This window comes from Nelumbo lutea, chromosome 2 (genome assembly GCF_056320005.1).
Source record: "Nelumbo lutea isolate HS-2025 chromosome 2, American lotus-T2T, whole genome shotgun sequence".
Classification (NCBI taxonomy): domain Eukaryota; kingdom Viridiplantae; phylum Streptophyta; class Magnoliopsida; order Proteales; family Nelumbonaceae; genus Nelumbo; species Nelumbo lutea.
In genome coordinates this window covers 99929593-99946034 of record NC_142685.1, presented here as the reverse complement: position 1 = coordinate 99946034, position 16442 = coordinate 99929593, and the positions used below count along the sequence as shown (strand labels likewise).

The 16442-nt window shown below is 41.8% G+C and overlaps 1 pseudogene; it reads right to left on the bottom strand.

The window, feature by feature from the left end:
- Positions 1–16442, bottom strand: part of LOC148872292 (pentatricopeptide repeat-containing protein At4g18520, chloroplastic-like) — a 40391-nt pseudogene that overhangs the window by 21919 nt on the left and 2030 nt on the right.

Below are 16442 nucleotides of genomic sequence, written 5' to 3'. Positions count from 1 at the left end.
GTCCGACACACCAAATCTGCAATGGATCGAGCTCAAACAACCAAACCACCTCGGGACGAGTTCACCTCGATGCACGATCGCATCAGAACCACCTCGGTACCAAGACACTTCGGCATTCGTACCAGGTCGGATCCAAAGGGCACTAGCTCGGGTAATACTAACCGACCACTGCATGGCAACCCCGAAGATCTCGCCACCAGATTCCGCGCCTTACGGGATCACGCCTCATAACAGCTACATTATCTCCCCCATCCGATTCGGGCGGAAGTGATGAATCTTATTAGTTGGCAACGTTATCCCCAATTTACGCGGAAACGGACCTCATCGTAACGAGAATCCCAGAACCACTCCGCAAAACCCGCAAAGGCTCCACTATATAAAGGCTCCACCCCCCGGGGGTGAAAGGTATGCATAATCTTTGCTCTCTAGATCTCTTGCATTCTAAACTATTATCAGCTGGCAACCAAGTACTAACTTAAGCATCGGAGCGACCTCGTCGGGTAAGCAACCCCGAGTTCTCTAATTCACTTTTTGAAGATCAACTGAGTTCGTCATCTACTGGAAGCCAGATCACCTTCAGCTGGGAGCAGCCGGATTGCGCTACATCATTTGGCGCCGTCTATGGGAAACACTACAAGAAGTCTCTTTCCTCGAAAATCATCCATGGCATCCTCTAGTAATTCCAGACAAAATGGTGAAATGAACATCTCCGGGGGGCAACCTCAAGTCCTAGCCGTGTGCATTAGTCAGTTCACCGTGCCTCTTTGCAGATGGGGTTCCAACATTGAATATACCTCGAGACATAGCACCAATGAATGCCCCACTCCCTCATATGGTGGGTGCAACCTTTACTGAACCCTCTATGGTCCCCCCTGCAGTCAAGCAGAATCAGCTTGATGACCTGGTACACTGTGTGCGGACTATTCAGGTCCAGATGCAACAGGTCCAACAATTCCAACAATACCAGTAGCAGGTCTTGCACCACTTTTATCAGCAACAGTTCCCTCCACTACCGCAGAATCAAAAGCCGATTCCACCTCTAAATCCGGCCCCACAGCAAAGCAGATCCCGTCATCAGAATACTCACCCTTCTTGTCGAGGACAGACTTCCCAGGTTCCACATCCCCTTGGGATCCAAGTCTCGTCTCGCGGCAGGAGGGACAAACAGATCACTCCTCTTGCTTCGGAGAACATCAACAAGTCGGGAGACACTTAGCCCGCCAAGGCCGTTTCACTAGGCCATCGCATCAAGAAGGTTCGCTCGTGGGGAATCGGTTCGAGGTTCTGGCCGTGGACTCCAGGCAAGGCCCCTTCATCCACAGCAGCCAGCACCAACAGTCCAAACTACCCCATGCCCGCACCATACCTGATCACACCGAAGTTAGCAACGCAAATGCAGAACCAGTCAAGAAGTAGCAAAAGTGGCGTTGTAAGGCACGCCGAGCTACAATTCCAAGCCAGCTCTTCAGTCCTAGTCAGCCCGAACAGCCTAAAAGCAAAGAGGAGGCAAGCTTGGAAGCCATGAAGACCGCTCCTCTCCTCTCTGTGCCATCTCCTTTGTCTTCCGAGCTCTTGGCCACCCCGATGCCGAAGGACTTCAAAGTACCTCTACTAGATAAGTATGACAGGTCATTTGACCCGAATGATCATGTAGACTCCTTCAAGTCCCAAATGCACATAGCTGGGGCCGATGAATCCAGCATGTGCGTTGCCTTCTCCACGACCTTCAAAGGAGTAGCTCGCACGTGGTACAGGAACCTCACGCCTGGGACGATCAAGAGTTGGGCGCAGTTCGTGCAGATGTTCACCTCACACTTCATCACCAGCAAGAAGTATCCGAGGTCACAAGAAAGCCTCCTCAACATAGTCTAGAGGGAAGGAGAGTCAATTCGAAGCTACATAAAACGCTTCAACGACACTTGTCTACAAATTCCTAATCTGGATCCCGCTGTAAGACTCACGACAGCAAAGAGAGGTATCACTCATAGGGAGTTTAAGTGGCACGTGGTAGCCAACAAGCCCAAAGATATCACCGAGTTTCTCAAGCTCGTTGATCAATTCATTAGGATAGAAGAGGAGATGAACCAGAAAAGTGAGAACCCAATGGAGAAGAGGAAACGGGAAGGTGACACCTTGAACAATGGGGACAACAAGCGAAGAAAGAGCAAGTCCCCAACCAGGGGAGGGAACAAGTCAGATCAGCATTCCCGAACTCCTCCGGTCAAAAGAACGAGCTACACACCCCTCAATGCGAAGCGGGGAGAGATTCTCATGGTGATCAATGATGCCTCTTATGTGAAGTGGCCACCCCGGTTAAGGGGAGATCCCGCCACTAGAAACAAAAATGTATACTGTCATTTCCATAGAGATCATGGTCACAGTACCGAAAATTGTAGAAACCTCCACGACGAGATTAAAGAATTCATCTGTCACGAATACTTGAAAAATTTTGTACAAAAATATAATAAAAAATAGACAGATCGGCAGGGGGAGTAAAGGAGAGATGCTCCTGAGTCTAGTAGCAGACTGAGTGAATAGAGACAACTGCCCGAAGAAAGACCAATCCGTAGAGTAATCGACATGATTATAGGCGAGTCTATTGTCGCGGGCTTCACCTCGGCAGCGGGGAAGACCTCGGCTTGCGAACTAGAACGAGAAGAACAGAATCCTTTGAAGCGACCAAGGCTCGAAGACCCCATATTCTTCACAGAAAATGATGCGCACAGGATTCAATACCCCCATGATGATGCGCTAGTCATAAAGATGAGAATCAACGATTTTGAAGTTAAGCGCATCCTAGTGGATTCAGAGAGCTCGGATGACATCTTATTCAAGGATGCCTTCGACAAGCTCCAATTCTAGGAAAGCGACATCAAGCCCACAAGTACTCCTCTAGTAGGCTTCAGTGAAGAAGAAGTTAGGACCCTAGGGCAAATTTCAGTACCTGTGGAGGTCAACACGTGGCCTAATATCGCAAGATTCGAAGACACTTTCCAAGTGGTCACGACTCCCTCCCCATACAATGCCATTGTAGGTCGACCCATCACCTATGTGCTTCACGCAGTGGTATCCACCTACTATTTGCTATGAAGTTCCCCACGGACTTCGGAGTAGGGGTAGCACGAGGCGACCAGCTCGAGTCTCGCAAATGCTATGTCGCCACCCTCAAAGGGAAAGCCAAGTTAGCGGATGATCTCGAGCTAGAGTGACCTACGAACTACACCGAGGAGCGAACTACACCAATAGAAGAGTAAATCCACGTCCCTGTTTCAACAGAAGATCCAGCTAGAACTCTATAGATCGGTGCATCGGTCGAGGAACCTCTTCGTTCTCAGCTGGTAAGTTTTTTAATTAAAAATTTAGATATATCCGCATGGTCCGCAACAGAGATGCCCGATATAGATGCAAAGATAATAACTCGTAAGTTAAATACTGATCCTGTAGTTAGACCCGTTAGACAAAAGAAACGCAACCTTGCCCCAAAGTGCTGGAGGATAGTCGATGGTGAGATCGAGAAGGTCCTCGTAGCTGATTTCATCAGGGAGGTCCATTACCCGAGCTGGGTAGCTAACCCTGTTCTGGTAAAAAAGGCCAACGGTAAATGGCGCATGTGTGTTGATTATACCAACCTGAATCGGGCTTGCCCGAAGGATTGTTTCCCACTCCCTAAGATTGACTGTCTAGTGGACGCGACCTCAAGGCACGAGTTGCTGGGTTTCCTGGATGCGTACTCAGGATATAACCAAATCAAGATGGACCATACCGACGAGGAAAAAAACGACATTCATAACCGAACTAGGATTGTACTGTTACAAGGTCATGCCCTTTGGACTAAAAAATGTTGGGGCGACATTCCAAAGACTTGTAAGCAGAATCTTTGAGCCATTGATCGGCAACAAGGTTGAGTGCTATGTAGACGACATGATCGTCAAAACCCAATTTTCAAATTGTTTAATAAATGATTTACATTGTGTTTTTGAAATTTTGCACAAGTATAATATGAAGTTAAACCCTAACAAGTGTATCTTCGGTGTCACCTCGGGTAAATTCCTGTGTACATAATTAACCGATGTGGCATCGAAGCCAACCTTGAAAAGATAAAGGCCATTCTAGATCTAAGGACATCTCGTAAATTGAAGGAGGTTCAAAGGCTGAACGGTCATATAGTCGCTCTACTTCATGTCCAAGTCGGCAGATCACTACCTGCCTTTTTTCAAGGCAATTAAGAAAAGTAAGTATTTTTGATGGACCGAAGAATGCTAGCTCACTTTCAACGAGCTAAAAAATACTTAGCTAGCATCCCGATTCTGACCCAACTCGAGGAGGGAGATGTTTTGAAGTTGTACCTCTCCACGAATGATGAGGTAGTCAGCTCGGTATTGATAAAGGAAGTAAATCGGGTCCAACGCCCTATCTACTATGTCAACACAGTTTTGCAGGACATCAAAACAAGGTACCCAGAGATCGAGAAACCGGCATACGCGTTAGTTATCATAGCTCAGAAGCTTCGTCCGTATTTCCAAGCCCACACCATCGTCGTTCTCACCCACAAATCTCTGAGGCAAATCTTACTCAAGCCTGAGGTATCTGGCAGACTGACGAAGTGGGCCATCGAACTCAGCGAGTACGACATCCAATACGAGCCTCGGACAGTGATTAAGGCCCAAGCCTTGGCCGATTTCGTTGCAGAATGCACCTTTAGCACCGTAGTCCCCAAATTAATTGAACTCGAGTACAAAGAGAAAGCTTCAACCAGTGCGGCACCAGTCCCGGTTAGAGCATGGCAACCTGGGACAAGGAGCCCTGGATCCTCCACGTAGACAATCCATCTAATCAACAAGGAAGCGGAGTCGGCATTATTTTATACGGGCCAAGCGGGGTGAAGCTGGAGTACACACTTCGGTTCGAGTTCGTAGCATCTAATAACGAAGTGGAGTACAAAGCACTGATAGCCAGACTCACTCTAGCGAATGAAGTACAAGCAAAACACATCGTCATCTGCAGTGATTCCCAGCTCGTGGTCAACTAGGTCACCAGCGATTATGAAGCTTGCAACCCCACCATGGCTGCTTATCTAGCCAAGGTCAGGGAAGTTCTACACAGCTTATAGTCATACTTCATCAAGCAGATTCCAAGGTCCGAGAACGCTGAGGCTGATGCCTTGTCCCGGTTAGCCAGCACGAGTAGCAACACCATGAGGACCGTGTATATAGAGAACCTACCTTGGCCCAACATTCTCGGGGGGACATAAGAGGTCGCTCCTATTGTACAAGCAAAGCCAACCTGGATTGACTCACTCGCGAGCTACCTGCTTCACGAGACCCTCCCTGTAGATCGCAACACAACTAGAAGGGTAGAGCATCAGGAAGCCAAGTATGTCATGATAAACGGACGGTTGTACCAGAGATCCTACACGCTCCCCTACTTGCACTTCTTGTGACCCTCAGAAGTCGAGCTCGTTCTCCAAGACACTCATGAAGGCCTGTGTGGCGGACACCTAGGGGGCAGGGCTCTTGCCCAGAAAGCGCTACGAAAGGGGTACTACTAGCCCACAATGAAGGCAGACACACTCAAGCTTGTCAAGAAGTGCGATAAATTCCAAAGACACGCCAACATCCACCACCGACCTGCTGCCAACCTGAAGTACCTCACTTGCCCATGGCCCTTCGCACAGTGGGGAATCGACATTCTTAGACCATTCCCGCCAGCAACAATCACAACCCGAAGTGTACAAAACTTCTTTTGGAGGAATATAGTATACCGCTTTGGGCTACCTCGAGTGCTTACCTCTGACAATGGTAAACAGTTCGAAGATATCAAGTTTCAGAACTGGGGTGCCGAGATGAGGATACAATAGAATTTCACTTCGATGGCACACCCTCAAGCAAACGACTAGGCGAAATTCATGAGTAGAGCTATACTCCATGGACTAAAAGCCCGCTTAGCCCGAGCTAAGGGACTATGGGTAGATGAGCTGCCTAGTGTACTATGGGCCTACCAAACTACCGTGAAACCTATGGGATGGAAGCGGTAATCCCAACTGAGATCGAGGTGCCTACATTACGCCTGGAGGCATACGACAAAGAAACCAACGGTGACGAGCTCCGTACCAACCTCGATTGGTGGAAGAAGTACGGGACCTCGCATATATCCGGACCACAACCTACCAGCAAAGAGTGGCACAGTACTACAATGCCCAGGTCAAGAAGTGGCACTTCCGTGTCAGAGACCTGGTCCTTCGGAAAGTTATGGTGCCTAAGCCTTGTGTCAGTAAGCTTGGACCGAACTAGGAAGGTCCCTACCAAGTAAAGTGGGTACTCGGGGAAGGTACGTATGAGCTCAAAACCTTAGAAGGAAAATAGGTACCTCGAGCGTGGAACATTAGCAATTTAAGGTGATACTACCTGTAATTGTCGAAATAGAGAACAAACTGCGAGTCACTCCCAGAAGTCGAAGGACTAAAAGTGCTGAGCTGATAAAAGACCTCGGCATCATATAAGTCCTAGTCGCCTCTTCAGCTTGGGCGAACTAGTCCTAGTCACCTCTTCGGCATGGACGATTAAGTCCCAGTCACCTCCTTGACATGGGCATATAAGTCCCAATCGCCTCATCGGCATGGGCATATAAGTCCTAGTCACCTCTTTGGCATAGGCAAAGTACCTTTAATGCCTAAGGTGTAGACAGCTCGGGTGTGAGCCCTACGAGGTCTAGCCCACTTCAGCATATATCCACAAGTTGGGACCGTTAGGGACAACCAACATTTAAATGAGTAGCCCGTGCATGGACAAGTCGGGTATATACCCTGCAATGTCGCTCACCTCGACGTACATTACGTAAAGTTTCCCCTACTAATAGTCCAAGTAGACAGTTTGGGGTAACAAACACTTAAATAAATTTTTACTTTGGTTATCCTTACTTGTTGTCTAGCTCGGTAGCTCAACAATTCAGGTAACCTATACACTTGTTGCCCAGATCAGGAGTCATTTACACAGAACATTTTTGCACAATGTTCGTATTTCATTAATGAAAAGAGTGCAAGTACAAAGATTTCATTATAACTCGAGCTCGGTGCCCTCGGGGTGTACATCCAAAACACAAAAAGAAGAAAAGGCCAGAATCATGCATGAGGACTGCTAGTTGGGTCAGTCTCCATGTGCTCTCCCACGTCCTCTTGACCTGAGGGGCCCGCCTCTTCGATTTCGTCATCACTTTCCTCCTCTGATGAGCCGGTCTCTTTGTTTGCTGCCTCTTCCACCTCGGGGGTAAGGACGACATAGAGATGACTTTGAGATAAAGATCAGGGATCTTCTAACACATTAAGTACCTGCACAGCTTGAAACTAGAACGATAGAAGCTTGATCCATATTCGACCTGGAGAACTCCGAGAATCCCTTGAAGCGTTCGATGGCGCGACTTCTTTCTTCTGCTCATGCCTCTTGGATGGAGGTCTTGAAGATCTTAGTCCGCTCCTAGATCGTCGCTTCGAGATTCTCGATCTCTTGTTGAAGCCTCGCCTTCTCCCCGATCATCGTTGAGATTAGCTCCTGTTGTTTCATCTTCTCTTCGGTCAGTGCAGAGATTAGTTCCTGTTGTTTCACTGCCTCCTCAGTCATGACCAAGATTAGCTCCTATTGCCTTCGAGCTCCATTCTTGGCCCGAAGTATCTTGCCCCGAGCTATGTCCAGTTTGTGATGAAGCTGCCATGCCTTTTCCTTGGCATCCCGAGCCTGTTCAGGCGGATCTTGGACTGGCACATTAACAAATGAATGGTGGAGTTCACCTAGAAAATAAAACCGAGGTAAGTACATTTGAAAACTTGACAAGGAAATAAAATGTAAAGTAAGATACTTATCACCATGTAATAACTGGCAGCTCGGCCTCCAAACAAGGCTGTAGGCATGTCAGCCCACTCCGCGATCTCATCAGGAAAGATGGCATCCCTGCTCTTGCGCATTCCGAGCCGAAGAGTCATTACGCTTTCCTTGGGGGACTTGGGCCTTAGTGCAGAAGCGCTCTCAGGCTCATGAGGTTGGACGCTTTCCTGCTCGGGTACAGAAGTGCTCCCCGGTTCATGAGGCTGAGCACCTTCCTCCTAGTCGTCATCCAGGTCCACTACAGGGGGTTGAGGATGGACCTCCTCCTCGGGGAGCTCGACAGAGATCGGTTCCACGACAAGGACTTCAGATGGGGCAAGGACTGAAGGATCGGCCTCCGGGCGAGGCTTCTTTAACTTCATCTTCTTCCCTCTCTGAGAGCACTTGAGAAGGTTCTTGGCATCGATCTTCGGCATGGTAACTGCAAGAGCAAAAGGTTAACCACGAACTAAAGAGAACCTTAAAGTAAAAACCGAGGTAGAAACCTACTAGGAGGGCTCAGACCAGCTCGCACAAGCTTCTCCTCGACCAAGAAATCTTTCATCTCGAGGCCGAGGTCCCTCCACGAGTTGATAACTGCCCTAGTTTCCGCATCTAAGCTCACCCCGGGATCCTTGATAGCCACCCTCCAATGGGATGGAAAAGACCACCCTTCAGGATTTCGGACAATGAAGTACCTCCTCTTCTAGGCCGGAATGTTGTTCGAGCAGCCAAACAAGATTTTGAACCTAGGCCAAGGAGAGATGTAATAGCTTTGTCTGACATCCCCGCGCAGACAAGCAGAATTTCTCTTGATCGCACAGATCAAGCTGAAGATATCTAGGGACAGTGGTCGGTTATATGTGTGGAATAAGGAGATGGTAACAACTATATTCTGGATGGAGTTCGGGTGTAGCTGGTCGATGGTGATGTTAAAAAACTTTACTATCTCTATGATGAAGGGGTGAAGCGAGAAGCGCAGCCCGACTGCGAGCTCATGGTGATTGTGAGCCCAAGGATATTGACCAAGAGGAAGACTAAAGACTAAGCTATCGGGAAGACTATAGCGAGCTACTAAGTACATTAGCCTATCCGAGGTCAAAGTAGAAGGACCGAAGTCGTCTGGATCCCGACCCCAGGAAGAAGATAGGGCCTCCGTTCTAGAGGATGGACCCTCTTCCCGAACCACGGTCTCCCCGAGCTGAGATGGCTCAACTTCGGGCACAGAAGTTCCCTCTAAAGACCAAAGAGGGGAGTCGCCCAACAATGAGTTGACCTCCCCAGCAGGGGCCGCGGGTTGCAGCTCGCACCCTCGACCTCACTAGAGTGATCTAAGAGCCTATCTATGCTAGAGCTAGACATGATTAAAAAACAAAAGAAGAACAAACTTAAGAAAACACAAACTCACCAAGAAAAGAGTGACCTCGGAAAACGAAGAAGTAGCAAGCTGAAGGATTCCATCGTGACCTCAGAACAAAGACTTGTGAATTTGTTGCGAGAAAAATGAGTCACGAGCCCCCTATTTATAGCCGCTATGTCCGCAAACTAATCGTCGAGATCTAAGCAATTCAATGGCTCCTAGGAAAACCGACTGCGCGACCCCTGGGGATAAAATCGGTTTAGTGCATTTTTTTATGTCCACAGAGTTTATGGATCATGTGACGTCTGCGCGTAGGCCAGACGCGACCTAGATTTTTCCTGGTTGAGCTAGGTGGCCAAACAAGTCTGACCCGTGATTCATTTATCTAGCTGCCTGGACCTCGGACCAAATTCACTTAGCTCATCATGAACTCCCAGTACCGGGTCGGGACCCCTGGCTTGGGGAGTGGGGGGCAATTGATGTAGGGTGATTTGGCTAGGGGAAATATCAGCTCGCAACCAAGTACTAACTTAAGCATCGGAGCAACCTCGCCGGGTAAGCAACCCCGGGTTCTCTAATTCACTTTTTGTAGATCAACCGAGTTTGTCGTCTACTGGAAGCCAGATCACCTCTAGCTGGGAGCAACCGGATTGCGCTACATCAGTTCTCAATGTCGGAGAAGCTATTGATGGCACGAACCGTTCTCTAAATCCCAGAAATACAATTGTTAAAATGAATGAAAAGATTTGTACAATTCAGTTTTGCAGAGAGGATTTCTCTCTGAAATGGGAAGGAAAGCCAGAAACGATTCACAAAGATCATGTTCGAAAAGATTCATCAGTAGGTTCTTGAGTAACACGTCATGGCCCAGTTTCTAGTATTCGATAAAAATCTGACATTTGAATTTTCAGGGAAATAAACGAAGTAGGGGTCCAACTTCTGAGAAATTGTCCATGCCGTATATGGTTCAAACGGTGCATAATCAATTGTGAGAAGGTTACCAATCCCCTACTGAAACCACATTTGTCCAGTTCAGCAGAGAATCGCTTATACTAGAGAAGACGACCTGAGAACGTATTAATATGCCCTAGATGGACTCACCCGTGTTGCAAATGTTTGGTTGATACGAATCACTCCCATTTTTCCTCAACAAATGGTTCAAGCCTGTGAAGAAGAAGAAGAAGAAGAAGAAGAGATTCGCGAAGCTTTAGAGTTGCTCGCCTCTCCTCTCTCTCTCTCTCTCTTGGGAGCTCAAAACCTATTTACTTCGATTGGAGCAAATTTTTCTTTCCTTTTCAGAAAGTACTAGTAAGAACCCGTGCGATGCATGGGAAAATTCAATGTCTAATTTGCTAGTAAAAAAATATCAAAAAGATATATTGAGTGTCGGCTACTGATAAAGTTCTAAAAGTATATATGCTAAATTATTGATTTTTTAAATATATTAAATGCTTTATTTTATTTTTTAAATATATTATTTATAAAATTACACTAATATCTTTTATTTTTCAATATAAGTTAATTAATAATTTCCTTTTCCAAAATTTTCAATACTATACTAATTTATATTAACAATAGAAAATTTGTGTAATTATTGGTTCAAATTAACGTTTTCCTTTACCGATACTAATTTATCTTTAATAATTTAAAATGAAAATCACATGATTTTTAAATAATTTTCCAAAATCTATCAAATGTAATAAAATTTCCCAAATTTCCAAAATATTCCAATAATTTTCAATAATTATTTACTACATTTTAAAGAAATTTTCCAAAATTACATTATTTTTTTTTAATTTCTTCTTCAAAATTTTCCAAAACTCTGATATTTTGTTTGCCAATTTGCAAACTCCACCAACTCTTTCCTAGAGCTATAATTGTTGAATTTACTTTTCAAATTTATAATTTTTAATTAATTTTAAATGACATTTATAAAGAAATTTTTGGTTGAAAATTTTGTATATTCATTGATTTCTAGTAATTTTTCTGGAAAATAACACAATTTAATTGTTAGTGTAATAAAATTAATTTAAAGAAATTGTAACTATAGTAAAACATTTATTATAATGATTACTTTATTTAATTACTACACCAAAATTCCAATAATAATTATTAGTGTAATAATTATTTTGAAAAAAATAATTAATTTAACTACACTAGTAATTATTATTGGAATTACAGTTATTTCAAAATTACTGTAATTACAGTATTTTGAAATTAACAAAATTTACTATAATAATTAATGTAACTTAATACTTATTACTACACTAATAAAATTACATTAATAAATTTCTGAAAATGTAATAAGATGGAAATATATTTTAATGACAGGGGTATAAATAGAAGAATGAAATCAAGGTCCTTTGACGATAAAGCCATATCCATTCTTATTTTTATTAATGGGTAAGATAATATTTTCTCCTATTCTCAGTACAAACCTAAGAAAGTATACAAATTTGCATCGAAAATAGATGCATTTTTTAAACTTAACCAAACGAATGTATATCTGAACCAGAGTGCAAATTTGCAACGGTTTAGATTTGCACTCCAACCAAACGCAGCCTAAAGGATGACTATATAAGAGGAAACTATGGTTGGCTAACGGATCTGTTGAAAATCAATCTAGTATATGTTTGGCATCGATGCTACAGATATAGCATAGTTTTCTTACGTGTGGGTTAGAAGTACCATTTTTTGAGAAAACGGTGTCTTTTTTGTTTGGAAATATTGCTGCCAAATAGGACATTTCCTAGAGCAATAACAACGTTTTTTGTTTGGTACCAATGCTCCAGGAAACGTTTTCAGCACTGGTACCTATTATCCAATGCCGTGTCATTGCCACCTCACATCCTTGTTGGCAGCAACGAGCTAATGTGACACTGACGTGTCGTCGTTTTATGGAAAAACGGCTCCAAACAAATAGACGTTTCCTGGAGCACCATGTTTTTCCGATGTGGCTCTAATGTGTTGCCGTTTTCTGGAGCAATGACATCAATGCCAAATAGACGCCTAATATATACTGTGTCTTCCTTTTATAAGATGGGGGAAGGGAGTAATAATTGGTTATGGGAAATAGGGGTGTAAATGGACCGAATTTGAGTCGAACCAAGTAATATCCAAATTTGAATCTGATTAGAAAATTTGATATTTGACATTCAAATTCGATTTGATATCCAATGGATATTGAAAATCAATGTTCAAATTTGAATTTGATTAAATATCTGAATATTCGATTAATTTCGAATTCTACTGATTAATCATTTGAAGTAATTAATAAATATATAAAATAAATATTTTATTTATATAAAGTATATAAATTATTTATATAGTTTAATTATTATATATAAAAATTATATGAAATATTTAAATATTTTATATATTAATTATATATAAGAATTAAATAATTGTTCGAATTTGGATATTTATTGAATCGAATCAGGACATATCTGAATTCGATTCGACTATGCTGAATCTCAAATTCAAAATCGAATTTTTGAATGCTATTAACACACCTATTAGAAAGTAAAAAACAAAGAATTTAATCGAGAGAGAAAGAGGGAGAGAGATAAAAAAAGAAAGAAAGAAAGAAAGAAAGATAATAAAAGATAGAAGATAGTAGAGAATAGGCCAAGAATTCCAGCTTGCATGATATACATTCTTCTATGGTTAGAAATGAATGTTCAAATCAAATTATTACAGTCGCATGTACATTGGGAGGTATGCCATAACCAAGTTGAAGTAGTTCAACCTTATTTCCATGAATTGATTCATTTCCCAACCCATCAATAGGTTTGTGACTTGAGAAAACCCCTCTACCCAAAATCTAATATCAACTTTTGCTCGTAGCTGCAAGTTACAGTAAGTTTGCTTCCATGTTTCTCTCTTAAAATGTTCCATGCAAATACCTTTTATAAGATTGGGCCTCAAGGGCATTATGCAGGGTTTCATTTTGCATTTTGAAATCTGCCTCATTTGAAATTCTCTAAGTGCAAGCAACTTGTAGATCATATTACACATCCTTGGACCTAGGGATGTCAATTGGATTGGATTTGGTCCAATCCGATCCAGTCCAATGTGAGTCCATTACAAATGGACCTGGTCCAATTCAATCTAACAAATAATTTGGACCATTTTGGACCTGTCCAATTCAATGCTTGAACCATCCAATTTGTTCAAATTCATTTTAATTTAGATTGGTTTCAACCCAAACTCGGTCCATTGACACCTATATTCTTACCTTATATGAATAGACCAGATATTGACTTAATCCAACCAAATTCAATATAAATTTACTATGGATTGGTCCAAACCACTATGTCTTCTTGGTCCATCCAATCCGTCCAAATTGACTTTGGATTGGACAGGGTCCAGTCCAAAACTGTCCATTGACACCCTTACTTGGACCCAATCTGTGACAAGAGAATCAAAGGGCTTCTTTTGTTGTAAAAAAAGAGAGAGATTGTATTCCCATTTACATCTAAAAAAATAAAAAAATCAAATTTCTTTAAATCCGTCCTCATTTTTATTGTGCTCCAAATTTACACGTGAAATTTATGTTGGCATGCTCAACCCAATTTGCATCGCTATTGTTCCAACCAGGGCTGGGCTCAGGTTCTGACTCTGGCATATTCAAAATTTCACAAATGCTCAATCCAAGGACCCAACCCAACCCAAGTTGCATCCCTAACGTTTCAGCTATGACTGGTAATGGGTCTTAATAATCAAAACTTGAGGTGAAAGCCCATATCATATTAATCTGGTTTGGACTCGGACCTGATTGAATCCTATTATACTATGGATTTGCATTTTGAGCCTTTTGATTGTTAAAAGGGTTGGAATTGATTTGACTTGTTTCTAAGCCTTATAACTTAGGTGAAGTTCATTCATAAATGCTCCAAATTTCAATCCAGGAAGCACAGACAGCAAGAAAAGTGAAAAACACATCTCCATAAAAGAGAGAATGAGGGCTGTAATTAGATAGTAGATCCAGCTGCACTCACATCTACATAACCTCTAAATCCACATTTTCATCTGATTATTTTTGTCAAATTTTAGATTTAATCCGCACAATCATCTATTAGGTTTAAAATGATAAGAGGATTAAGAAAGTTTTAAAAAAGTAATTATTTTAACTTATATATATGTATAATAGATGTATATAAATATAAAATATTGAATTTATCAATTATAAGTTTTATATAATTATACATTATGTATATATAATTTTACTACATATATACATAAAGTAAAAATATTTTATTGGATTAATCAAATTGAATGGGGTTAAATCTGCATTTGATTCAATTGTTAATGGATGAAAGCTCTAACATCCAAATCCATAACTTTCAGAGTCCATTAACAGCCCTGGACATTTATCAAAATACCAAAAGTTGGAAGCTTGTCAAATATGATCAGGTTATACTCCATAATCTCTATAATCCAATTAATAATAGAACCTGTTCTAGTACATACATTTAATCTTTGACAAATGTCTCAATACTGCTTGTGAGATTGGGTAGAGTACTTCCATATATGAATCAAACCGGACCAATATCTATTTAGAAAATAATAAAGGAATACTGTTTTCCATGCAACCTAACAATTTTTGAGGAAATCATTCATTCTCCTTAAATTTATATAAAACCAAATGAAGCCATAAAGATACACATTTTCCTGAATTTTATAGTGCTATGGAAACGGATATATAAGCAACAAAATCAGATGAGACAAAAGAGATCAAATCAGCCCCCAACAAAACTGTGCTCCACAACGTCTTATAGCACATCCCTGCCGTGTATTAGGAACATCTCTCGATGATAGTACCAGAAATGATGATGTCATCATTTGAAGATGTTCTCAATACATGGGGGGATGTACTCTGAGATGTTGTGGGGTGCAGCCTTGTGGAGGGCTGATTTGAACTTGAGACAAAATTATCCATAACCAATTTATCTATATTTTAATAACATTTGGTTGTTATCCATAAGAGAAAAGTGAAATTACTTATTTAAAACTTCAAAATACCAATTATCTGAAATATGTGAATTACAGGGTGAAATGGAATTTAGTTCTATTGTCCAATCCCTAAATCCTTTGTAATCCAAACACAACTAAGGGTTTTCTTTTTTTTTTCTCTCTTTACTTTTTTCCCTCATTTTTAAGAATTTATCCAACTCCCCATATTGCCAACCACTAGAAATTTCCCTTGCTTTTCAAAAACAAGCTTGAATAGCCCTTGTTAGAGTGTCCTTTTTTAAGAGCATTTTATATTAAAAACCTGAAATACAAATATAAATGTGTAGTAACAAGAAGGTTACTAATGATTGCAGCTTCTCTTTAGATATATGAACTGGTATAGACTTGTGCGATGCACGAGACTGGTGTTAAAAAGATGTCCATGTTACCTTCAATTTATTAACTAAAGTGGATGTGAGTAGGGGTGGATACAAGCCGAATATTTGACTATTCGAGCTCAACTCGACAATAAAACATCAAGCTCAAATTTGGGTTTGAGCTCGATTTGAACTAGAAATATCAGTTTGAATTCGGCTAAAAAAAACATTTATGTTCGAGCTCGATTCAGCTCGAGCTCGAAATGAACGGAGCCCATCCGAGATTGAATTTGAGCCTACCTGAGCTCGAATTCGAGCTCAAATCCAAGCTCAGTGTTTACAACCTCTGAATAATTCACGGTCACACAAGTTTTCAAGTCAAATGACAAGTGACAACTATTTCCACCGAATATTACTAGCTAAGCCATCTGGCAACTTTTGTGTCACACATTTATCACAAAATTATTATTCAAAGAGAACATTTTCAAGGGAAAAATAATGTATCCCTCCATGTCCCTTGCACTTGGAGGAAACTTAACTAGTCAATACACAAGACTAGAGAAAGTTAAAATGACAACATAAAAAATGAAACACTTCATTCAGACCAAAAGACCAGATATTTGAAGTTGACATTTCAACCATTTTCCAAAATTTACTTAAATTCAAAAACAGAAGTATGCTCATTAAGTTGAACTGAGATAACTAGTTTTCTTTAATATTTTCTTTTAGTTGCCTCCAAGGACTGGTGTACAAGCATTTGAAATTTCAGCTTTTGAATCCTCCACAGTGGTGCCAAAAGCAAGCGATCAACTCAGAATGTGTATCATTTGTTTTAGTCTAATTGGATGAATGCAACCAAGTGATCTGACTTTTCACTTTGTCAATTGGGCAGTGCAA